The sequence below is a fragment of the Schistocerca piceifrons genome, chromosome X (genome assembly GCF_021461385.2).
Source record: "Schistocerca piceifrons isolate TAMUIC-IGC-003096 chromosome X, iqSchPice1.1, whole genome shotgun sequence".
NCBI lineage: Eukaryota > Metazoa > Arthropoda > Insecta > Orthoptera > Acrididae > Schistocerca > Schistocerca piceifrons.
The window spans coordinates 520,341,465-520,369,259 of record NC_060149.1 but is presented as its reverse complement, the minus strand read 5'-3'; the positions used below and the strand labels follow the sequence as shown (position 1 = coordinate 520,369,259).

At 41.0% G+C, this 27,795-nt stretch overlaps 1 non-coding gene across 1 annotated transcript; it reads right to left on the bottom strand.

Annotated features, from left to right (window-relative positions):
• Positions 1 to 18,151: 18,151 nt before the first annotated feature.
• Trnat-ugu lies at positions 18,152 to 18,224 on the bottom strand. Its single transcript has one exon. It is a non-coding gene; the product is annotated as a tRNA-Thr (tRNA).
• Positions 18,225 to 27,795: the final 9,571 nt, after the last annotated feature.

Sequence of the window (27,795 nt, the reverse complement as noted above, 5' to 3'; positions counted from 1 at the left end):
CTCTCTTATCTTATCTTTGTGGTCTTTCCGCGAAATGTAAGTTGGCGGCAAAAAAAATTGTACTGCAGTCAGCCTCAAATGCTGGTTCTCTAAATTTCCTCAGTAGCGATTCACGAAAAGAACGCCTCCTTTCCTCCAGAGACTCCCACCCGAGTTCCTGAAGCATTTCCGTAACAACACTCGCGTGATGATCAAACCTAGCAGTAACAAATCTAGCAGCCCGCCTCTGAGTTGCTTCTATGTCCTCCTTCAATCCGACCTGATAGGGATCCCAAACAATCGAGCAGTACCCAAGAATAGGTCGTATTAGTGTTTTATAAGCGGTCTCCTTTACAGATGAAGCACATCTTCCCAAAATTCTACCAATTAACCGAAGACGACTATCCGCCTTCCCCACAACTGCCATTACATGCTTGTCCCACTTCATATAGCTCTGCAGTGTTACGTCCAAATATTTAACCGACGTGACTGTGTAAAGCGCTACACTATTAATGGAGTATTCAAACATTACAGGATTCTTTTTCCTATTCATCTGCATTAATTTACATTTATCTATATTTGGAGTTAGCTGCCATTCTTTACACCAATCAAAAATCCTGTCCAAGTCATCTTGTATCCTCCTACAGTCACTTCGATAGTGATGAAGTGATGCAAGAAGAGGTAAGGTTGTGACTCCGTCAACGAAGTCAGATCTTCAACAGTGACGGTATGAGAAAACTAGTCTCTCGTTGGAAAAAATGTGTTCTTCGCCAGGGTGACTGTGTTGTGGAATAAATATGTAGACACGAAGAATAAAGATGTAGAATGGCAGTAACGTTTGTTTTATTTAAAAATCTTTACGTTTTCACATAACTAATTCGGAGGCATCATTTTTCAGCACGCCCTCATAATTTGAACTATGGTCAGGATGCCAGAACCTTATTTGATATGTAGATCAACTTGATCACTTGAATATCCAACATTAAAGGACACATGGTAAATAGGAATGAGCACCTCAGCCGCCCAGTGTAAGGCATGCGATGGGCAAGCAAGAATGACATTAATTATGGACACGTTGTATCGAAAGAAAACCGCCGCGCCGGCCGAAGTGGCCGTGCGGTTAAAGGCGCTGAAGTCTGGAACCGCAAGACCGCTGCGGTCGCAGGTTCGAATCCTGCCTCGGGCATGGATGTTTGTGATGTCCTTAGGTTGGTTAGGTTTAACTAGTTCTAAGTTCTAGGGGACTAATGACCTCAGCAGTTCAGTCCCATAGTGCTCAGAGCCATTTGAAAACCGCCGCAGACATTCCGGTAATCACAGCGAGTTATTCTTATGGGGCAGCCGCAACTGTGTAAGACCATTTTGTGAACTCAATGAACCGCACAACAGTTGCTTAATCCGCGATCTTTTACTGTGCACTAGACCAGTTTCGGAACACTTAAAGTTTAATCATCTGTTGTGAACTGTAATACTGAAAATATTGTGCTACACGACAGTGGGAGGAGATCTGTAAGTCTGTAATGTCAGATAAGGAACTATGCGGCCAAAATGTGTGAACTGAATAAAAATAAATTAAAAGAGAGAACAAGGCGTTACTTACAAATAAAATCAGTTAACCATCTGGGGTTATCCTCACCCCAATGCTGTCATGGAACCAAAGGTTCTGCGTCATAAGGATAAAAGGGACCTAAAACAATCGGACATCACGACCGGACACAGTCACCAGATCCTGGAACATGTAAAATGCAATAAAAGTGGGGGTGGGAGCAAGGGCAGAGGCAGAAGTTACATACTGCATGGAATTGCATGAAGTCCATAAAAACCGCACCTGCGTGCTGTAGATACATTGACCAGACATACACGAATTTTTATACGAGATTTAAAAGAACAAAAGACCCGGCCTATTTCAGGTCATCTCTGACAATGCATTTGACTGACAATTAGTATCAGCTGCTGAGGGTTAGCGATAACTTAACTACCTTACACAGTGTAAAGAAATGTCGGATACTCAGTGTGCTGGAAGAAATTGAAACCTTAAGAAGTCTTCATTTCCGTCCTGTCGATACAATTAATGAACTCACTGACCTGTTTTAGCTAATTACATAATTCAGATGGGCTAAGGCGTCCATATTACGTAATATTTGTCCCAATTATTCTTTTTATCATTTTTCTTTAATGTACAGGACCTCTTCGCTCGTAATGTTGCGATGGCTTTGTCTCCTGTGTGCTGTTACTTCCCGTTTCTCCAGTTCAACAGTTCACGAATCACGTATGTTTCATACCACGCCTGCGTTATGGGTTGTGTGCAGCTTCAGCACTCAACAGCTTGTGTTTACTATTACATATAGTAGCTTTCGCTTTTTTGTTTCCTGTCGTGCAGCACGGGGAAACAGTCTTCATGGACTTCATGTAAGTAATTCCACGCAATATGAAATTTCCCTCTTCCTTCCTTGGTTCCCGGGTTCGATTCCCGGCGGGGCGAGGGATTTTCTCTGCCTCGTGATGACTGGGTGTTGTGTGATGTCCTTAGGTTGGTTAGGTTTAAGTAGTTCTAAGTTCAAGGGGACTGATGACCATAGATGTTAAGTCCCATAGTGCTCAGAGCCAACCTCTTCCTTTATTACATTTTACATGTTTCAAGATCTGATGACTTTTGGTGTCCGGTCGCGATGTCCGTTTTTTCCGATTTTTCTAGGTACCTTTTGTCCTTTTTAACACGGAACCTTCGGTTCCAAGACAGCATTGGGGTGAGGATGACCTCATATGGTTAAGTGATTTTGTTTGTAAGTAACGTCCTGTTCTCTCTTTTTAATTTATTTTAATTCATTTTACAGATTTTAGCCACGTAGTCTCTTATCTGACATTTCAGACCTGAGTACACCCTCCTTTGTCATGCAACACAATATTTTCAGTATTACAGTTTACAACAGATGATGGAACTGTAAGTGTTCCGAAACCAGCCTTGTGTGCAATAAAAGAGTGTAGATTAAGCAACGGTTGTGCGGTTTCTTCATTTTACATAGTCTCGTAACCGTGATAACTTGGAATGTTAATGCAGTTGTCTAGATCACAAAGGACAGTTTCATTTTAAAGAAGTTTCACAATAGAAAAAAGAAAAGAGTAGAGAAGTCAACTATACAATACCTAACATTCAGGTTTCAGGTAGGTGATTTTTGATAATATTCCTGAATTGTATTCAGTGCTGAACAAAACAGGTATCATTAATCGAAGCAGCAACAATTTAGTATAGCGATTAGGGAGATTTAGGACACAATTAGACAATGATCCAGGAATGCTGACTAGTATATGTCCGCGTTTGTTAAATTTATGGATTGAGAGGAAATGTAGGATATCCTATTAACGGAAGAGGAAAAGGAGAGAAAATTAGTATTGGGAATGCGGAAATCTAATGTTGATGGGAAAGAAGTGATCATTCAGGTTGTAGCTGGCGTAGTTAATAAAGAATTATGGGAAGAAATTCTAGAAATAAGGACTTGCATTCAATCCTGTAAAGAGTGGTCGGTAATAAATGTAATGGGATAGACAAACAGGTGGTGATAGATTTCAACGTGCAAGGATTAAACTTCAAAGAAGGCCTATACTATAAGGTAATATGCGAGGGCGCGCTGTAAAGTAATGCTTCCGAATTACTTGTGTGAAAACTCTTAGGGTTTTGAAGTAAAACAGTTTCCTTTTGTGCTCATCTGGGCCTGCTATTTCGTATATGTCACATAAGGCCATGATATATTTTGCTATGATATAATGGAGCACAGCAGCGTCGAAGTATGATAGCAAAATGTATAAAACAAACTTTATTAATATTCTGCATCTTCATTCTTCTTGTTTACATATTTGTTCCTCAGCATAATCATCCTGGCGACGAATAAATTTCTCCCAACGAGATACCAGTTTGTTGATACTGTCACTGTAGAACGTTTGACCTTGTTGACGGAACCACAAGCTCAGCTTGAACCGCTTCATCATATCAAAGTGAAGCACTCCAAGGTTTTATTTAAGTTTTAGTAACAGATGAAGATCGGATGGGGACAAGTCTGGGTTTGTATGGAGGGTGATAGATCACAGTGAACCCAAGGCGTCGGATGTTGCAGATGTCGCAGCGCTCATATAGGTTGGCGTTATCATGCTGCAGGAGAGAGTGCTTCATGTGTGGACGAACGCTCCGAAATCTAACCTCGATTACAGCTCGCTGTTTTTAACGCGCCGACATTGTTACATTACACACTGCCATGTTACACGCTAAATTTGGAGCCCTCTAGCGGCAGAGCGCTGCAGCTATGTTGACGTGAATAAAGGTGCAGAATCTTAATAACGTTTGTTTGATTTGAGAAGTATTAGAGTTTTCACATACAAATTTCGGAGGTATACTTTTCAGCACGCCCTCATACTTTTAGGAGGTTTGTGACATACAAGCTGATATTTTATTTGGGGACCAAATGGTCAGTCACAATGGTACAGAGCAACTAATCGTATTTAATGTACATCGTGTATCAAGCTCAACTCCCAATACTGACTGCGTATGCAAGGTATGTATACAAGATATAGAAGCATTAGGAAAGTTTAACAATGAAAGTAACTACAGAAAAAACCCGGTCAAAGTCAGATAAATTCAGGGGCTTAGTTGATCTGTTTGCAATCGTCAGTGTTGACGACACCACAGAAAGAACAATTATGTGAGATAATGAACAGTTATTTGGTTGCTTTTTTTTTCTTTTTTGGAAAAGTGCAGTTTAAAAATAAAACCTAATGCAAAATTTTACCGCCGACCTTCCCTTATACCAATAAATATCGAATGCAAAGTGAGGAAAGAGAGAGATAGGATGATCATGTGTAACATCATTGAACACTTATTACTGTGGACGATTTAAAGAAATTCACCAGGAAGGAATCAGCAAAAGATCAGCAGACAAAATGAAATGGTAGGCGAAAGGACTAATGATCCAGAAAACGATCTGACACCTAGTTTCAACATTAATACGAAAAATACACTAAAAATAATAGGAGCGTACAGGAACCAGAAGGAGGCATGCTAATTGATATCCTCCACGAAATAGGTTGCAGTGCAAATTTAATATGTGAACATTTTTACAGAAAAACGCAGAAACAAGCAAGATCCTGCATTTAGAGTGACTGACTTGTGTACCAAAGATGTAACTGCCACAGGTAATAAAAGATCAGAAAGGTAGTTTACCTGCCAATACAAATATGTATCCTAACAATTAGGCAGCCATTTCTAGTCGTACCGTATCTAAAATCCACAGTGATTCTAGGTTGTTTTTGGATGGTACGATTCTGTAAACGCATCAGTTTTGCGGAAATTTTTGTAGATTTCAAAGGGAGCGAGGGTGAGTTCGCCATTCCTTACATTCAGATTGGATACATATCTGGCCATTAACTTGAGGAGAGGCGGTGTGACATAGTAAAAGTATTTCGGGTAAACAACACACTGAAGTGCTGCATCTAATGGGAGGAATAAAATGTGGAAGGATGAGTTGTGTGTTGTGTTAACAGGCCACAACAAACGAGTATTACATTATGCAGAAACTGGGCGATTAACTGTGTAGATTTTCAGGGATACCGTTTTCAGTTTATCACTTAAAAAGTGAGTCAAATGTATGTTAAGTGAGATGTCCAAGGAGACAAAAAGTTATTATTACGTGTAGTAATACTAAGTAACATCCAATTATGGTGGGACTAGTAGTGGTTTTGGCATGTGCTACATTGTAGCTGATGAAAATTCAGTTTCTTTTCGGCTATTTATTAAGTAAAAATCTCTTATCATCCACCATTTTATATATAGGCCTATATATTTGTAAACTCGATTTTAATTTTTACCCCAGTTCTTTCTTCACTTTACTGGACACACTGTTGGAACAAGATCATTCTAATCCGCCAAACTTGACATATTTTGTGAGAGACTGTTGTTCTGAAGCACTTCCACTATATACTTGAGTACGGTGTCTGAGATCTCGATCTGAAGATTTAGCATATCAATAAGTTTAGTGAACGTACCCCCATGGCTACAGAAAAGAACTGGCTGCTTGCGCCAGTAGTAACACTAAGAAAATTAACTCCTTGGCACTCAGGGATAAAACGTTACTGACTATTGCTCCACATTTCGTTCTAGCCAAGAAAACTTTCCAGTAATTTCGGAGTCATCGAAAGCCTTTCCAACTAATTTATTGGTACAATCCATCGAGCTAAAGCTCTGATGGTATTTTATGGCGTGAACTGCATACGCTGCCTCAGTTGCTGCATCTACAGGTCACTTTCACTGTAGGTTTGAGGGAAGAACTGTGGTTCTTCTCGATGTGTCTTGTGCTTCTTGATTTTTTTCTTATTTTGGTATTAACATGATTCATAATATATTATTGCCCACCTTGTGATGTAGAGAAGAAACATCTGTAAGTAAATAAACTTAAAATGAGACTAGTAGTAAGAGATTCATAAGGTACCGGTCACGCATGGATGCAAATCTGCAAACTGTGCACGCACTATGTAAAATCAAGGCTTCAGCTTCATAACTAAGTCAGCGATTGGTGCTTGTGAGGCACTGCAATCCCCGCGTATACATTTGCATGACAGATGTGCTGTTTACAGAGTTAGTGGCGGAATGACTTGTAATTTTCACACGTCAGACACTGCTGCTATGCGTTTACCTGTTTCCTTGTAAGAGGTATTCCCCGTTACTAACTATAATTTTATATAGGGCTGATGCAGGCATAGTATAATTTCTGAAGCATGATCGGATGTGAACACTGGACGCTATACATCTCTGGAAAGCTATACTGTGCTCATATCACACAAAGTTTTAAGGAAGTAGTTTTCTCGTTTTACGGTTTGATAACATAGTTTATCGTAGAGAAACCGGGAAGAAGGATGTGTGTCACGCGCTTCAAATATATTTCTTACATTGGAATATTAACAGCACTACATTCCATACGACTGATAGGTCGGAAACGCAAGCGATCTAACATAATAGCCTGTTTTAAGTTCGGAACGTTGTAGCCTTAGGAGTGCATGTGTTTGTTCTCTCTTGCCAATACCTTCCAGGTACTGATCCTAGACTCTGGAATAATGCTTTAAAATTGATAGCTTGGTTGATTTACGTAAAAATGCTTCGAACTCAATCCGTCTGGAACTCCATCGCGCATAAAAATCACCCGTTTCTTGTTCTTCTACACTTTCAAATCTGTTACTATACATCGATAAGGAGTGCTAACCTTCTCGACACGGGCGCATCTCGAGAAATCTTGTGCACTTGGATGGGCGAGGACTCTGCAAGCTCCATTCATTCACGAGACACAGAATGTAGCGGTCTACTTCTGGTCGGTTGCAGATTAAATCGGTAACAGTGCTGCAGGGCGGGTTGGTCAGTGGTCATTGTGAGGAGCGTCTTTCACTCTCTAATTTTACCCTAAGACTGCGAGAATGCTCGGTGACTCCCATCAGCATAGAGATAGATCATACATTAAGCACTATGCTCGAAGTGTTAGAAATATGTAGTGCACTGTCTGATATACTTCGATGATGGATGTGTTCGAGAATTAACAATGTATGGACATACTGCAGTCATCTATCCACATTCGCAATGATACTTGCAAAGTGGGGAGGGGGTGACTGAAATTGGGAAACATGCTGTCACATCATTGGTCGGTGTTGAAATTAATGTAAAATTGGTAAAATTGTTCACACAATCAGCTGTAATAATTATTATTTCAGTACATTGTGGGTGTCATTTCTATCTCATCCGTCCACTGGTACGCTATAATGACTGACTGACATCGCTTGTTTGAGTCGAAGAAAGAGTTTTGGTTGAGGGACACCACTTTCTGGGGACGGATAGCACCGAAACAGTGATCACGTACATGACTGCAATATGAAGAATCAGTTGAAATGGAACGTGGAGCCATCAGCTATTCCGTCACTGTGACAGATGAGTTTAAATGTAGAGGTCATCAATCACTTTCGGACAACAGTTTGGAAACTCCCTACAATGCCGCCGAACTCTTCCAGTTTCCTTAGGTTGTAACTGTCTTTTATCTAAAATCATCCAGTGTGTGTGGCGTGTTATGGAAGCCAAAGTAACAAGATGATTTACACCATGCGAAGTCTAGTTTTCTGCGAGAGGCAATGGATCAGAATGTGTTAATGTTAGTTTAGAACCTGACACAGACTTTGAAATCGTGGCGGAAAAACAGAATGTGTAGTAGTGTACAAAGCATGTTACAGCAGAAAAAAAAACAATGTTTCAAACGACGACGCAGGGTCACAGGGAGTGTCTCTTGCAACTTACAGTATGGTCTGCGGGATGCGGTCATCCTCCTACAGTACAGGTGATGAAACTTTAAACTGGCCTGTGTAGTGGATCAATACCTGTGTATTTAATAGGATCGTCACATGTGCTCGATGCAGGCATGCATGCGGTATTTGTTTCCGATATATAGGTGGAGAGAGATGCGGTAATAATCTTCAAGAGTTCTCTATCAGATGAAGTTAGTGGAGCTTTTATAGTTCGTAATTTTTCTCTGGTGGATGGAATAGAATAACGATGATAGAATGTTGGGGTGATAGACGCGAATGGGGCCTGAGGGACATGGATCTATAGTACCTGTTTGTAGTTTGGAGAATCACCACAATGCAGTCGCCTCCTTCAACACCTTAATTTTTCACTCCCTGCAACCTTTCGAGTGGGCGAGAGCCACACGCCACCTTGGCTCCAGGCTCAGGTTCGCGTCCACCTTGACCTCTGCTCGCTCCCAAAGGAGGTTACCCCCGGTTCAGTCTACCACTCCCGTTTTGTCGAACTTCGTTCGAAGTTCATTAATATGACCTTCATTTATACAGATGGCTCTAAGACCAATGACGGGGTCGGGTGTTCTTTTATTGTCGGGGCACAAAGTTTCAAATACCGGCTCCATGGCCATTGTTCGGTCTTCACAGCTGAGCTCTTTGCCCTCTACCAGGCTGTTCTTTACATCTGCCGCCACCGACATTCTGCTTATGTCATCTGCTCTGATTCCCTGAGCGCCATCCAGAGCCTCAGTGATCCGTACTCGGTTCACCCTTTCGTGCACCGGATCCAACGCTCTCTTCAGCAGCTGGTGGACGTCGGTTCTCCGGTTAGCTTCATGTGGGTTCCTGGCCATGTCGGTATCCCTGGGAACGAAGCTGCAGATGCCGCGGCCAAGGCTGCGGTCCTCCAGCCTACAGCTTCTTGTTGTGTCCCTTCGTCAGATTGTAGCAGGGTCATTTGTCGGCGCATTTTATCGCTGTGGCATGCCGATTGGGCTGCACTTACAGACAACAAGCTTCGGGCCTTGAAACCTCTTCCCGTGGCTTGGACGTCCTCCTTACGCCCTTCTCGGCGGGAGGAGGTAGTTTTGGCCCGGTTACGAATTGGACACTGCCGGTTCAGCCATCGCCATCTGCTGACGGCTGCGCCGGCGCCGTTCTGCCCATATGGGCTGACGGTCCGCCACATTTTAACGTCCTGTCCGGATTTTAACACACTGCGTCTTGATCTTGGCCTGCCATGTACTCTAGAAGCCATTTTAGCGGGTGACCCACGAGCAGCTGCTCGCGTTCTTCATTTTATCAATTTGACAGCCCTCTCTAAGGACATTTGATTATGCTGTTTTTTTAATCCTATGCCTGTCAGTTTGTCTTTTATCGTGTTTTCCGTTTCGTTGCTGTTTTAAACTTGTGACTCACGGTGCATTCCTAACGTAGTCTGGGCGCTAATGACCGTTGAAGTTGTGCGCCCTAAAACCACAAAAAAAAAAAAAAAAACACAATGCAGTAGCGAAATCCACGTCCTTCCCCCAGTTCCCGTACTGTCTTTTATACTACCTCGTGTTCCAGAAGCAGGCTCGTTTCTGCTGAATGGTCAAAACACAGTTCTGTCGCAGTAACTCAGCTTCACCTGTGTCTACACCGGTTGCAGAAGGTGGTAGATATACACTCCTGGAAATGGAAAAAAGAACACATTGACACCGGTGTGTCAGACCCACCATACTTGCTCCGGACACTGCGAGAGGGCTGTACAAGCAATGATCACACGCACGGCACAGCGGACACACCAGGAACCGCGGTGTTGGCCGTCGAATGGCGCTAGCTGCGCAGCATTTGTGCACCACCGCCGTCAGTGTCAGCCAGTTTGCCGTGGCATACGGAGCTCCATCGCAGTCTTTAACACTGGTAGCATGCCGCGACAGCGTGGACGTGAACCGTATGTGCAGTTGACGGACTTTGAGCGAGGGCGTATAGTGGGCATGCGGGAGGCCGGGTGGACGTACCGCCGAATTGGTCAACACGTGGGGCGTGAGGTCTCCACAGTACATCGATGTTGTCGCCAGTGGTCGGCGGAAGGTGCACGTGCCCGTCGACCTGGGACCGGACCGCAGCGACGCATGGATGCACGCCAAGACCGTAGGATCCTACGCAGTGCCGTAGGGGACCGCACCGCCACTTCCCAGCAAATTAGGGACACTGTTGCTCCTGGGGTATCGGCGAGGACCATTCGCAACCGTCTCCATGAGGCTGGGCTACGGTCCCGCACACCGTTAGGCCGTCTACCGCTCACACTCCAACATCGTGCAGCCCGCCTCCAGTGGTGTCGCGACAGGCGTGAATGGAGGGACGAATGGAGACGTGTCGTCTTCAGCGATGAGAGTCGCTTCTGCCTTGGTACCAATGATGGTCGTATGCGTGTTTGGCGCCGTGCAGGTGAGCGCCACAATCAGGACTGCATACGACCGAGGCACACAGGTCCAACACCCGGCATCATGGTGTGGGGAGCGATCTCCTACACTGGCCGTACACCACTGGTGATCGTCGAGGGGACAGTGAATAGTGCATGGTACATCCAAACCGTCATCGAACCCATCGTTCTACCATTCCTAGACCGGCAAGGGAACTTGCTGTTCCAACAGGACAATGCACGTCCGCATGTATCCCGTGCCACCCAACGTGCTCTAGTAGGTGTAAGTCAACTACCCTGGCCAGCAAGATCTCCGGAACTGTCCCCCATTGAGCATGTTTGGGACTGGATGAAGCGTCGTCTCACGCGGTCTGCACGTCCAGCACGAACGCTGGTCCAACTGAGGCGCCAGGTGGAAATGGCATGGCAAGCCGTTCCACAGGACTACATCCAGCATCTCTACGATCGTCTCCATGGGAGAATAGCAGCCTGCATTGCTGCGAAAGGTGGATATACACTGTACTAGTGCCGACATTGTGCATGCTCTGTTGCCTGTGTCTATGTGCCTGTGGTTCTGTCAGTGTGATCATGTGATGTATCTGACCCCAGGAATGTGTCAATAAAGTTTCCCCTTCCTGGGACAATGAATTCACGGTGTTCTTATTTCAATTTCCAGGAGTGTAGTTGTCCTCCGACACCTACTCAGTTCAGACTTAATGTGCGCATAGCTGCAGGGATGGTAGCGCAGAGTCTGAGGGGGGCAGTTGCAGGATGCATAGGGGCTACCTAAAACAAGGCGGAAATATTACTGTAGCAGATAGGTTCGAGAAAGGTGACTCATTTCGAGATATGAGAGTGCCAGAATTATGATTCACTTGTGGCTGTAATCATTAAAAGTATTCTCCACAGGATCCAATGCAGGTATGTGGTTGAATGGAAAGACTAGGATTCCAAATCATAGACATCATTTCTAGCAGATAGCGTAGCACTAGAGATCAGAAAAGCTAGTGTACATTTATTAAATTACCTCAATCAGCACACCATCTACTACTGTTCGTGATCCTTCTCAATCATTCATCTCCTATAAGTTAGTGAATATATTGCAGAACCTCTGACACGGTATCGAGACAGAATACGTTACAAATACTGGGCAAATATCCAGTGGCGGCGGCGTGAGGGGGTTGCAAATAGCAGTTTCATACTACGCTCCTTAGCCGAATCACTTTCAAAATTCGGTAATTTTATTAAGAGTCCGCACTGTTGGCGACGTGTAACCGTACTACTGGTGTGATAATATACACTCCGACGATCACCCTCTCGGTATTTGTCTGGAAAAACCACTTGAACCGTAGGTAATGGCATACGTGAATTTATAAAACTGATGCAACTTTTAACATCGATACTTGTGTGCACATGTGGAACCAAGACTGTTTGTGACAGTAACATACAGTAGTTGTTGGGGGTCGAGTTTTTAGCATCTAGAGGTTTGTAAGAAGATTAAACCTCTCTTTCTAAGACTTGGTGGTAACACTAGCAAGAAAAACTTATGAGCCATGTCCATCCATCTTTCATTTTCGGTCAGTATCATTTCATATCGCCAGCGATTAGTTATTGACTAAGTATTGTACTTAGTAGTAGGGGGTGCTTGATAGGTTCACCTTATAAAGTATGTGTTCATGTTCCGACATGTGCAAAAGAAATGACTATGTTCATTCATAAGGAAGGTATGGATTTGATGTAGAGTACCGTGAAAGCAAAGAGAAGAGTATGTTAAGTCATAAGAATGGTACTGATATTTCTATTTCCAGAGTCACAACAGGGTGTGTTTCCGTTACTTCACTCACTGTCGAATGTCGTTCAACTGAGACCACGATCGTAACATTTAGTTGTAAGTACAGGGATAAAATATATATGTGACCGATTTCTTAGTATGATGATTCTACCTGTGCATGCTTGGCATGCGGTACTAGTGACCTGTTCAGGAAAGATTCACGTTTCCTGTTAATGGTAGGAGCTGTCCGAATAGAGGCCTGCTGGACTGTAGGAATGTAGATGACTTCACCGTGTTGTCCTCTAGACGACCGAATAGCGAACTAATACTTAGTATGGGTTGGATAGCTTTCATGATCGTTGGGAAATTTGAGAAGATTGAACATAGAGGTGTGTTTGCGCTGGACCATTATTCCCTCCCATGTAAATTGTTCGATTGACTGCTTCTGCGCATTTTGTGCTTTTATTTACTTGAGAGAAGATGAATTGTGGTGTGTGCATCTAGCATGTGGAAGACACGTTTGCCAGTTCTCTAGGTATGAGAAACATTTTAGTTGACCTTGTAAATTATGGGGATGATTTGGGATCTGTTACATCACCGTCATCAGTATTCGCGACTGGAAATACCAGTTTTCTCTATTTTTTCAGAGTTTCTGAGTAAATGTCTACGCAGACATGACAAGTTTCTAGTTAGTGGTTTACAGCACTCCCCACCTAGCTCAAGTTTCGAGGTTCTAGAGAAATAATTTACAGTCTATATCTTCGGAATTGTGTTGTGCGAGCAATCGGTAGGATACTGCTGTTTACTTAATATCTAGAAGTACTGTGAAAATGGTATAATATTCTGGCAAACCTTGTGTTCTTGTAATCCCAGAGTCTGGAGATGGGTGCAAGCAAGCAAGCAGGTCCAGACCAGAAACAGTGAGGGAGAACGAGCCCGAATTTGTAGAACAGTTCTGAGAGTGACTTCGGTCCGCTGAGGGCACTCTGGTCACCTGTCGGAGTTGGATGACTGCCGATGTCACAGGGAAATATATAGTACTTTCTGGAGTGTATATGGTGCTCTCTGTCTTCGCAGTATATGTACGAATGATGTAAAAGACTGATTTTGTATGGCACAAGATATGAATGTATGTTTACTACATCAACGCGGTACACGGTGATATATTGCAGGGTTGGAGATCTGTTACGCACTCTAATATTCAAGCTCCTGCCCTCAGTGGGAGAGCAGTGTAATTGAGTAAGGGTCTTTCCGCATTTGACGATCTGTAGGCCACTTTGCAGGGTTTAATTGTCAGTGCAATATGGTGATCTGTACAAAATACAATCATAGTGCAGTATTCATTCACAAGACATTCTTTGTGCCGGGACATAGGAGCATCTACAAACTGATTCGAACAAGATGGAGGCAAGGTATGTACGGAAAGTTCTGAGAAAGCAAGTGTTAAAAGACAAGTCGAAGCAGACCATCCATCTCTGGCGGGGATGCCGTCACTCATCCTACACTGTGGCATTAGGACACGTCCACACCTGTAGCTGTAAGATACCGAAAATTCCAGCCTTTTTTCTGTTATGTAAGACTGTGCTTCGAATTTTGTCTGCGTAATTCTTCTGATTCCCTCCCTCCGTATGTGCTTAGAGAATACTCTCTTTCGAAACAACAAGAATGCTTTTCTGATTAATGGTGTTTTTGCTAGTGTGCACAAGCTTTTAGCGGTGACAACGTTTAACGTTTCTGAGGTGTGTATTGATAGCAGGACGAACATTTCACATGATGCGTCAGTTGCGCTGGGTGCGCGCGCACGTCTAGCTGGAGGTCACATGTCCCATTACGTTCGCTATGAACACTGCGCCCTGGGCTATTCTGTGATGTCAGTATCTGCATGTATCATTTCAGCAATGGTAAACACATGTGCTGCCCAGAGCCGTCATGCATATGGGACCAGCGTGAGCATGCCTTTTTGAGTTCTGTTATGTCATTATAACACTCAGAGTTCTAACTGTACACCCAAAAATAGACCCAACTTTCACCTACTCGCTGTAGGCAGCAGCGGCGTGAGAGCGGTGGCAGTGGCTGTTAGCGGCGCCGACGCGCGTGCGCCCTTGGAGTGTCTTGCACTCTACAAATAGGTCTTTGCTCCTGTCTGGTCGCGCCAGCAACAGTGCCTAGGTGATGACGTATTTAGAGAGGAATTTCTCAGATGTCAAGTATTAAAGGGATGCTGCTGCCTCATGATTGAGGGACCTGAACAGGCACCTGTGCGAGGCTTCGCAGCTGCCGGTGCATCCCGACTTCTGGGAGTGTGTGCGGTAGCTTCTTGTGCAGTCCAGTGGACAGGGGGCGATAGTCGGTGCCTGCACATGTTGTTTGCATGTCTGTTGCATTATTTTGCTAGCAGGTCTGCAGGCTGTGCTATGTGTTATTTGGAGAGTTAAGAGTTGATTTCGAGTCTGTACAGTGTACTGCATTATTTAGGAGTTTGCATGTCTGTGTGCTGTGTACTGAAATTATTTGGGTAATTTAGTTGTTTGCGTGTCTGCAGTGTGTTACTTCAGTAATTTGAGTAGTTTACAGATCTGTAGGGTGTGTGGCATGACCTCAAGCATATCAGAGCGTGTGTTTTGTATCAGTGTGATAAATATACTATCTAAAATTCATCCCTAAGTAAATTGTTCTAAAATAAATAAAGTACACTCCTTCCCAGCGCAGGCTGAGTCATTTTCCGCTCCAGACAGCCATCTTGGGTTACGTCACAGGACGAATGACAGTGCCCTTTGGTGGCAGTACTGTGTACTAGGTCAGTTGGACTCCGGACCTTGGAGTGAACACACTTGATGGCGGTACTGCCGCTAATTGTTTAAATAAATAGTGCACGCAAAATAAAGACTTATGTTCAACACAGGTCAAGTCCTTTTCCAGCCAATTCCTAGGACGAGGTGGCGGTCGGATGGCTTAGGTTAGTAGAGGTAGCCCAATTGACCTATTTTCCTGCCATTTTCTTAGGTTAGTGGAGGTATGTTGCATTGTCCTCTGGAATTTGAACTTCCCGCCATTTTATGGTGGTTGGGGGAGGGAGAGGGTGAGGTCAGTTGTGCTACCTCCACTAACCTATCTTCCTGCCAAAATCCGCCATCGTGGATGATGTCACAGCTGCCATCTTGGATGACGTCAGCGCCGCCATCTTGGGTAACGGTAGTTGGGGTGACACGAAGGTTGCCCTACTACTGAGACTAACATATTTTTCTTTCCCTTTTCAATATTGCATATTGGGGAAGGAGGTATGTTGCTTTGAGTGACAGCTGGTAGAGAGCAGTCAAACTACATGTACCATTTTTCCACCAGATGGAGTTGCTAAATAGTAATAAGGATCGAGCAAGTCACTGAAAATACCAGTAGAACATAGAAAATAAGAATCATAAGATAGCCAGCCGGTGTGACGGAGTGGTTCTAGGCACTTCAGTTTGGAACCGCTACAGTCGGAGGTTCGAATCCTGCCTCGGGCTAGGGTGTGTATGATGTCCTTAGGTTAGTTAGGTTTAAGTAGTTCTAAGTTCTAGGGACTGATGACCTCAGATGTTAAGTCCCATAGTGCTCAGAGCCATTTGAACCAATCATAAGAAAAATAATACCAATTTCATACCTGTTAACATTTTGTCTACAAGGGGACAGCTTCCATTGTCCACTAGTCTGTTCACCGAGCGAGGTGGCGCAGTGGTTAGCACACTGGACTCGCATTCGGGAGGACGACGGTTCAATCCCACGTCCGGCCATCCTGATTTAGGTTTTCCGTGATTTCCCTAAATCGCTCCAGGCAAATGCCGGGATGGTTCCTTTGAAAGGGCACGGCCGACTTCCTTCCCCGTTCTTCCCTAAACCGATGAGACCGATAACCTAGCAGTTCGGTCTCTTCCCCCAAAACAAGCCAACAACAACTAGTCTGTTCACTGAACTGCTGGTTTGTTTTCCCATCTCTTATGGCAATTCCCAATTTGTATCTTGCTGTTGCGTCATTGTAAAGTGTGATATGCCAAGACACAATACCCCTTTTACAATGGAACGGCTTGCAGTACCGAAAAAAGTTAGTTGACCAATGATGGTGGGTAATCGTGTCATTAGTTAACTCCGAACTGGAGTATTAACTCAGACATAGAAGCAATAGTGATTTTGTTTTCGTATACGTTTTTACCGGCATTTGAAAACTTCTAGAAAAGCTTTTTGAATGACATAAACCTGACATCACCTCACCGCTGTGACTTAGAATATAATTCCTTTTTTATTTTTTACTATTGCATTGTTTCAGCTGTGTAGTCTTAAATCACGGGTATAGAGATATAACGGTTGTTGGTTTTGGCGTTGAAAAGTGCTAAAGCTGGGAGACAAGATGTCCAGAAGCTGCAATTACGATGTAAACTTGCCACGCTCCATCGTTAGATGCAACAAGACGATTGTCCTCTACTGACGTAAAACGTTTCTTCTTGGTCCCTAACCAAACGAGGGGACTTCAATCGAAAAGTTGTTCATTATTAAGGTAGGCCAAGTAACTTTTGTCGAATGCTGCAATACACTTCAAATATTGTACTGTATATCGTCATTACATAATTTGTCACCAAGCAAAATTTTACGCAAAGGAGTGATGAGGAGGATATTACTTTATAGCGCTATATTCTCAGTAGTAAACCGATTAAAAAAAACCGCTATTATTCAATAATTTATTCTCCTCTGACGTCACACTAATACGCGAGCTTTACTTCGGTATTAATCCAGATTTAAACACTACTTCAACAAACGATAATTATTGCAACCGAAACATAATTTTTAAACGACAGAAGTCAAAGATAAAATATTGATATACTACTAATTTTGAAAATACGTGCCTGTACGTAAACATAACGCTAAGTTAAATTCGCATAATCACACTAAGCTAGACGCAAAGAATGTATAGGATTTGCGACAATAACTGAAGTAGCGATTGCTAGCATCGGACGACCATTTACAAGCACTTATACTTACTCGCGATACAACCACATCCCAAAATTTAATACCCAACTAACGCTATGACAAAAAAAAGACAAAAATAAGTTAACGAAAATCAAGCGGTCTAACTTGCTACTCCGGCATCGCCGAAGTAGTTCAAGACTCAGAATCGGGGATATTGTATTAATCATAAACGATACTTCTATAAAATTATGTAGCACAGACCCACATTAGTATTCCGATATCAATGGGAGAAATTTGGCGTCGTGTGCATTATCCCACGTCACTTTTTCTGCTTTACCTCCTCTTAAATATTTCGAGTTTTTTTTTTTTCAGCTTCTCAGTATGAAATTAGACTAGCAATTGTAGTTTTAACACTGTAATTCATACTGGAACACTGGTAGGCGACATTGCTAACGCACTGTTTGATAGCCAAGGAATTAAGACAAAGTTTTGTTTACATTATATGACACAGAAGCACACAGCATACAAGTTTTGTGTGCATGTATGTGGTTATGTTTTTGTGGTGTATATCTGTAAACTTAGAAAATGAGTAACTGTTTGTCTGGACGATTCCACGGTAATACGTAATTCGTTTTATGAGAGATTTCCTATTTCTCACCAGTTAATGTCAGTGACTGTAATTTTGGCGAAAGAACAAATAATTAGACGACATGCCTAACCAAATATGCAAATTAAAAAATGTTAGCCCCCAGGGAGAATCGAACTCCCGACCCCTGGTTTACAAGACCAGTGCTCTAACCGCTGAGCTATGGAGGCTTCGATGGAACAAGCGTGTTCGCTTTGGTATTTACCTACTGCCTTGATTCTCTTCGTCATTTCTACACTACCTTATTTCGATTAGTTTATTAATAATTATCTTTCAATAAACATTCGCAAATTGTTTTACTACCGGCGGCTCTGTCATTTCGGAATTCACGAAGAATTAATTACCTATTGGCAACCTGTTTTCGCTTCAGAAATCATATTTGGTGCAGAAAATGTAGCGCACACCGATGAGGGGTTAGTTTAATAGTAAACTTTTACTAAATGTAATACTTCTGCAGATATCGTGTGCAAAGTATACATCTGTGAAGAAATGAACGGTAAAAAGAACATTTTTCAGTTTTCATCATTTTCTAAAATTTTTGGAACTGTTGTAGGAGGATTATTGTCACAGTACGGTACTTTACTTAGCATTTACAGAAGCTAATAGTCTAACCGTCGAGCATCCTACGTACATAATACGTAAATAAATTACCTTTCACAGCAGGCTTAGTTTGTAGCCTTCTGGTATCTAATACCTGTATGTGATGAAGCTATGCGCTGCGCTTCTCACATGGCTTTGACGAGGTGGCTTTTTAAAAATTAATTTGGGTGTCATTTGAAGATAGTTTCTCATGTTAACTCTAAGCACTTTCCACCAATGTTGTTTTAAATAAGTAACCAATTTTTGAAGTTTCCTACAAAAAAAAGGTTATTGTACATTCTATAACGATCACACCACTGCTGCAGGGATACAATTACCAACCGAGCATGCACTAACGCAAGGATTTACTCTAAAGGTATGACTGCCCAAGATCGAATACGCCCACGCATTAACGACGAGAGCTGATGAGACGGGCGGCCTGGATGTGGCTTCTACTGTTTCCCACACCCAGCTAGGTAAAAGCGGGGAAGAACGTTCTCCCACTTTCATGAGATTTACTCTAGACGCAGGCAAATAGTGTACACAGATTCCGTCCCACTGAGGAGGTGATGGGGGGAGGAGTGGAAGAGTTGCAGGTGATTCACACAGTGGCGCAGAAATTGCTTCGTTACTCACTTCGGAACAGCACAGTACAACAGGAACTACGTAATGGCAACTAAATTGCTGTAGGACCCACACATTATTATTATTATTATTATTATTATTATTATTATTCGTTACAGTGGTCAGACACGAACCATTGGTAGCTTGAAGTGAGAAGTCCAGCAATTAAGTGATTTGCAAACAGTAAGGATAGTGCACAAATCCTAACTTGGTCAGTGTTAAATGGGGTGTGGAATAGGAGTGAAGCAAGTCTCGCTTGGCAGAGCAGTGGTGCAGATGAAGTATGTTTAGTGGCAAATGTCTACCCTCAATGTGGATAATTATGTCTCTTTAACGAGTTCTAGGTAGCATTCCTGATGCACTGAGAATTGCTTCGCCCATTCTAAAAAAAAAAAAAGTTAGTAGAAATAAGCAGTACCAATTGTCCCATTGACTCGTGGTTCGTGGTTTAATAAAATACTTGCAAATGCTACATATCATTAATCTTTCGTGAATTTATGAATGGAAATGTTCAAAGAAAACTGTTTTTCATTCTAAAGTTTAGTTAGACGATGATGGTGTGTGTGTGTGTGTGTGTGTGTGTGTGTGTGTGTGTGTGTGTGTGCAGTAGGGAAGGGGCGGAGGTGGAGGGGAGAGGTTTACTAGCTAATACCGGTTACACTCCGGGATAATGGTCTTAGAATGATTGAATGATTGAGAACCGCTGATCTACGCAACTAAAGAACAATCTGTTTATTTTCACGCTATACCCTTTCCGCTTCCTTTCATTTTTGAAGCATCCTTAGTGGTTTGTTGCGCGTGTATAATAGATGTCTTATAATTATGTTTTCAGGTTTACTATCTATATTACGGTGTTTCTCATTACTCTCGAACTGTTAGGTGAGAAACAGCTTTTTAGAATGTAAGTTTGGTATGGTTTTTTATCGTTTGTTTCCGCTTACGATTTTGATATCTTATTATCACTAGGGACAGGATTTTCATGCAGTAATAATTCCTTAAATATGTAGGCATTTAGTCACCAAAAAATTTAAAATTTGGCCGTAAACTGTTCGCATAAAATAATATAGAAACTGAACTGACATCGTTTCAGCACAAAAAAGGATATAACGTAAATACCTCTGAAAGATTCACAAAGAGACGTTCACAAAACATGCAAGAAGACTAGTCATTTATCTTAATTTACTGAAAGCTATTGTACTCACAATTAGTTTTCCACTTTCCTTCTGTTACAATTTACAATTACTACAAGTATTCGAAAGTAAGCCGCCTCCTGTTGTCTGCAAAAGGTGCTTACAGCTGGAGAACCTTCTCTTTACTTTACAGGAACTTAATCATGCTCGTATAACAGCGGACTACTTGCTCCGCTGTTACCAACGTGCCACTCTGAAGGCCAGTGCGTTTACTGGTTAAAATTTCATCAGGTTTTTTCATAAATTTGTTCGTATTCCTGATTCTTTGGAAGTATGCACTGAACTTTTTCCTTCAATATTTACACTGGACTCGCATTCTGGAGGACTACGGTTCAATCCCGCGTCCCGATTTAGGTTTTCCGTGATTTCCCTAAATCGCTCCAGGCAAATGCCGGGATGTTTCCTTTGGAAGGGCACGGCCGTCTTCCTTCCCTAATCCGATGAGACCGATGACCTCGCTGTTTGGTCTCATCCCTCAAACAACCGAACCGAACCTTCAATATTTCACCAAATCTCATAGGGACAGAATCAAATTTAGAGACTGTGGTTTTGAATACAATGAAACACAGAGTAGAACTGCTTGTCTCCATAACTATTGCCGCCGGGAGACGAGAAAAATGAGCGATACATACGCAAGATTACCTACTGTCTCTGGGGTGTTCAGAATATTTTGGACAGTTTCAGTAGAGACTGCACTTTCAGGATCAAATGTAGAAACGACGCTCGTAACAGTTTCTACATGTTCGGTGTAGTAAATCACGGCAGACAATCATGTGCCCCAACGCGTTATGATGGTTTTTGGTGACACGAGAATGGCACGTGCTGCTTCCCTGAAGGCTTGTTTTCCATAAGGTGCTTTAATAAACACCTTCACAGCAGACGTAAACTTGTCAACAAGATGAAAATTTGCACGAATAACTTCAGCAACGCGTTGTAACCCATGGGCAAGACAAGTTAGATGTGTCATATTGCCGTATTTACCCAATTATAAGACGAGGTTTTTTCCGAAATTCGTCATTCGAAAAATACTGGGTCGTCTTATATTCGCAGATTAAACTATTTCTGCTGAGGTAAACGTTTTCGCTGTGTTCAATTGGTTAATATAGGCGTTCTCTAACATTTACAGCGAAGCTTTGGCTGTTGAGGTACAAATTTATTTTGAAGAATTCTGAAGGGTACGACTTCGTAAACATTGCTCCCGTTCGGATAGGCTGGAGATTTCCCGAAACGCAGACACGCTCGATACAGAATCGATGAAGTGCCAATGTGTGTACTGAAACAATAGATAAGAATTATACAAGGCCCCTTAACAAATATAATAAATAAATCCTTCACAAAATGGCTCTGAGCACTATGGGACTTAACATCTAAGGTCATCAGTCCCCTAGAACTTAGAACTACTTAAACCTAACTAACCCAAGGACGTCACACACATCCATGCCCGAGGCAGGATTCGAACCTGCGACCGTAGCGGTCTCGCGGTTCCAGACTGTAGTGCCTTTAACGACTTGGCCCCCCAGCCGGCAATCCTTCACATCAGGGACATTTCCAGAGCAGTTAAAACAGGCAAGCGTTGTACCTCTGCTTATGAAAGGTAAGGCAGAAGACATAGAAAATTACCGGCTCATTTCTGTGCTGTCACCATTCTCAGAAATAATAGAAGCAATTAAGAAAGGCAGATGGGTCAATCCCTAAGTAGTGGTCCAGTGATGGTTGCTTGACCATTTTTAAATATTTTAATTTTTTTATATGTGATTGTCCTGTATTTGAGGAGTTCAAAACAGTTTTTTAAAATAATTTATCTTGCACCTTTACTGGATGGCGGATATTTTTATTTGTAGGTGCGCGACGATTATTCAGTCTGGAGACAATAGCGAAAATTTGAATATCTCTGCACTGGGTTAAGTTAAAACATGGAAATTGGCATGATTGGTTTTAGAAAAGTGTCGTCATCAACATTGTCTATTACACAAAATAGCCTAAATTCAAAAATAACTAGTCAAAATGACCTTCAAAATTTGGTATCCAAATTTTCAAAAAATCCACTTCTTAGGCCCAAAAATAACAAGCAAGGAGTGATTTATGAGAGTATCTTTTTCCTATAGTTAGATAGCATATACTACTAGCCTCATATAGAGCAAGAACATTTACAAATGTTTGCTTAATTTTTTATGAATTTTTGGAGTTTGAAAATTTTCATTTTTTTTGTAAAGTTTGGGGTTAGTTATCACACATGGAGCTGAATATAAAAATATGGTTTTTGCATAGTTTGTACACCTATACGATAGCAACATACTGTAAAAATTTCAACATTGATATAGGCCTGTGAACAAAGATATGAATTTTTGAAAATGAAGAAATAATTCACATTACTCTACAACTGACCTTATGGCTGTTGCCTATTTAAATGGTTTATTGTTTCATTGTAATAATATTTGTGACATATATTTATTTAACACTATCACCCAATATTCATTTACTTTATTTATTTTTAATAATGCAACATTAAACAACATGAACTTTTGCTTTTGTTCTATGGTAATAAAAATGCCCATTTACATTTAGGTTTATTGTCAGTACAAAAGTACATTATTGCTGGGTGTGGCATTGTTGTAGCCAGCCTGTTCTGAAACTTCTGTTAGAGTTGATATATATACTTAGTGTGTCAAATGTGTTATGTGCTTTGTTCTGTGTGTAATTTGTAATTAATTTTGTGAGATTAACTGGAATGCAATAACATGGATGAACAGTGCTCTGTTGGTCATGTAGCAAGTGAAGTGTGTCACACAACAGTATATGGTTCAGTTTCAAAAAACTTGAAAAAGTCAATGACTTTGATGAAGTTAGACAAACTTTGTTTAAATTTAGATTAAGTTCTTCTGTAACATCAGTGTGTGAGTATCATGAGAAGAAATATATTGCAAAGTACAACCACATATTTGGAAGAAAGTGCTGTGATCCACATAAAGTTCATAAAAAGCCTATTACTAAAGGTTTGAGGGAAATAAAACTTGAACATTTGTCCTTGTTATGTGAGAGTGAAACAGCTTCCCAAGTGAAACGTAATGTGATTCCTGGAAATTCCCTCTGCCAAAATTGTTACTCAGAAATATTTGTTGTGAATCCAGAACCAGAATCATGTAACCTTGTTAATGACATTTATATTTCTAATGAGGAAGCTGTTAGCATATTGGATTTTGCTTGCTCTAAGTTAGGCATATCTCCTGCTTCGAAAATAATAAAATTAAGTAGTAGAAAAAGAAAAGCAGCTATTGAAAATAAGGTACAACAAATTTCAGACAAAATTAGAAAAGACTTGGAATCATACTTTAATAATACAGATATCAACATTTTTTCTAAAGAAGAAAAAACCCACCACCAGCATCATCTGGCATTGAATATCGAAGCTTAATAGAGAAATTAAATGTTCAGTGACATCTAAAGAGGAAAAAGTTGAAATTTTAAGTTTGCTCCCTGACTCATGGCCAAGAAAAAAATAGTTCATGAATTAAATGTTTCTCATCAGTTGGTTAAACTAACCCAAAAATTAGTGAAAGAGCAAGGCATTCTTCCAGTTTTAGGAAAGAAGAAAGGGGTAGGTATAAGTGAAGAAACAATTAAAAACACCCAGCAGTTTTATGAAGATGATAAAAACAGTAGAATGTGCCCAGGTTGCAAAGATACCAAAAAGAGTTGTTATAAATGGAGTTAAAGTAACAAAGCACAAATGACTAGTGCTGTCAAATTTAAATGGACTTTATGCAGCTTTCAAAAATACTTATCCCGAATGCAAAATTTGAAGGTCAAAATTTTGTGACCTCCGTCCTAAGTGGTGCATTTTGGCTGGATCCTCAGGGACACACTCCGTATATGTCTGTTTATATCATCAAAATGTCAAACTGATGATTGTGGGTGCAAAACTGCGATCTTTACTACGAAGAGTTACTAGATTTAATGGTCTGTGACACTTACAGTTATGGCTGCATGATGAGTTTGTGTAATAAATGTCCTGGTAAGGAAACCATTATTGAATTGTTTCAGGAATATGATGAGGAAATGCCAGACAGTATTACCTTCAAACAGTGAGTCACAACTGACAGGGCAGAAATGATAACAGTGGTTAAATCTCAGGAAGAGTACTTGGAATCTTTAATTGATAACTTACAAAAACAAGTCAACAATATGTTTCTAAAATTCAAAGTAAATTCATGAAACTGAATACATAGTGATAGCTGATTTTGCAGAAAATTTTACATATTTGATTCAGGCAACAGTGCATCAATTTATTCTCTACTTTAAAAATGAGAAAGATGCAGTTTGCAGTTCTTCAATTTGCATTCTAAGTGATTACTTGGAGCACAACACTTTGGCTGTACATGTGTTTCAAAAGAATGTTATAAATTACATAAAACAAAATTTTCCCAAGGTTGAGAAGCTGTTGTACTTTCCAAATGGAAGTGGTAGTCAGTATAAGAACAAAAAGTATTTTTCAAATCTGAGCAACCACAAAGTAGGCTTTGGGTTGGAGGCTGAATGGCACTTTTTCGCATCTTTCCATGGTAAAAATGCATGTGATGGAGTAGGAGGTACAACAAAATGTGAAATAAGCAAAGCCAGCCTACAAAGACCAACCACAGACCAAATTCTCACAGTACAGGACATGTATGTCTTTTGCAAGGATAATATTAAATTCATTATGGATTTTCTGATCAAGAAAGAAGAAGTGATTTTGCATATGAAAACAACACTTCAAACCAGATTTGAAAACTGTATAGCAATAAAAGTAACAAGGCATTTCCACAAATTCCTTGACATTGCAGAAAACTTAGTTTGCTATGTAACAATAGAAACTGAAATTTATGAGAAACATTGTGTCAGTAAAATTACATATGTCTTTAACATTGAATGGCATGGTGGCATGTGTGTATGATGGACAGTGGTGGCTTCCAGAGGTTTAAAGAATAAGTTTGAAAAACAATGATGTTTATGTGCAATTTTACCACCTTGCTGGTCCAAGAACATGATTCAAGAAATCTACTAGTGACATAGTTTGGATACCAATGAAAAATGTTTTAAGGAAACTTTCAGTGCTTGAACTTACCACAGCAACTGGGAGGTCTTATTCTATATCACAGAAACTGTATGAAGAAATAAATGTTCTTAACATTCACAACCAGGTTTAGGAACAGTCGCATATCGAAGAATGTTTATTGAAAATATTTATTTCAAGTATGTCAAAATAAGACAACGTGTTACAAAAAGGAACAGCCAAACTTTCAGGAAACATTCCTCACACACAAAGAAAGAAAATACGTTATGTGGGCATGTGTCCGGAAACGCTTACTTTCCATGTTAGAGCTCATTTTATTACTTCTCTTCAAATCACATCATGGAATGGAAACACACAGCAACAGAACGTACCAGCGTGACTTCAAACACTTTGTTACAGGAAGTGTTCAAAATGCCCTCCGTTAGTGAGGATACATGCATCCACCCCCCCCCCCCCCCCCCCCCCCCCGTCGCATGGAATCCCTGATGCGCTGGTGCAGCCCTGGAGAATAGCGTATTGCATCACAGCCGTCCACAATACGAGCACGAAGAGTCTCTACATTTGGTACCGGGGTTGTGTAGACAAGAGCTTTCAAATGCCCCCATAAATGAAAGTCAAGAGGGTTGAGGTCAGGAGAGCGTGGAGGCCATGGAATTGGTCCGCCTCTACCAATCCATCGATCACCGAATCTGTTGTTGAGAAGCGTACGAACACTTCGACTGAAATGTACAGGAGCTCCATTGTGCATGAACCACATGTCGTACTTGTAAAGCCACATGTTCTAGCAGCACAGGTAGAGTATCCTGTATGAAATCATGGCGGTGAATTGAGGAAGTACAGTACATACTGACGAAACTAAAATGAGCTCTAACATGGAAATTAAGCGTTTCCGGACACATGTCCACATAACATCTTTTCTTTATTTGTGTGTGAGGAATGTTTCCTGAAAGTTTGGCCGTACCTTTTTGTAACACCCTGTGTAAATGTTAATTTAAGTGATGTTTCCACTTTTTGTATAGAATTCAATACCTTACTTCAATAATAACTGGTTATATCCCGTCAATGTCACACATGAATAGCCAACAGCCATAAGATCAGTTGTAGAGTAATGTGAATTATCTCCTCACTTTCAAAATGACTTTGATACAGTCAACCACAAGATTCTATTAAATAAATTAGAAGCTTTAGGAATAAGAGAGATAGCTAATGACTGGTTTAGATCATACCTAGCAGACAGGGTACAAAGAGTAGAGATAACACACATTTCAAATAGATCTAAACATTTACCATCCACAAGATAACATATTACTAGTAATACTGTTCCTGATCTACATAAACGTCTTTCCCAGTAGTGTTACTCGTGGTGAAAAAATTCTCTTAGCTGATGACAGCAATATTATAGTCACTGAGAAAGCAAATGAAACTCTCAAGGAAGTTTGATTGCTCAATAAGCAATAAAGTGACAGTGAACATAAAGAAAACTATGCCATGAATTTCAGTTTGAAGAGGAAAAATGACAATGTTAAATTAAACATAGATGGCACCTCCATAGACTGTGTAACAAACGCAAAATTTCTAGAAATGAGTATTGATTCTCAGTTGAAGTGGTGTGACCACACAAAGGTACCTGCAAACAGAATGTCATCATCATGTTATGCTCTTCGATTCCGATCATAACATTCAGTGTCCTTTAGTTACATGCTGTTCATATGTACACTCACTTCTTAGCTATGGCATTCTTTTTGGGGGAAATGCAGAAAATATGAACACAATTGTATAACTCCAGAAAAAATCCATAAGAGTAATATCCAAAAACACTATTCGAGCAAATTTTAAAGATCTGTTCAAAACACTGGGAATTTTAACTTCTCTGTATCAATACATTTACCAGCCACTAGTACACATCAAAAATAACATTGATAATTACTGCACAAACAGTTCTGCCCACGGCCATGCAACAACAGCTAGAGTCAACTTAAATTTACCAAAAAATAATAAACATAAAACTCAGAACAGTATTTTCTACCAAGGAATAAAACTGTACAATAAATTACCAAAAGAGATTACAGAAATTGCAAAAATTCACTTATATAAAAAGGCAGCTAAAAAGTACCTGTTATGCAATACATTTTATACATTGAAGGATTACTTAGCTAAAACAGAGTAGGGGTTTGATAAAAAATGTTTTACAAGTAAATAATAATAATAATAATGATTACAAAATATCCAACATTCCACATAACACCTTCACTTTGTTTCTTTGCTTCTTTTTTTTCTTTTCTAGAAATACTTACCCCC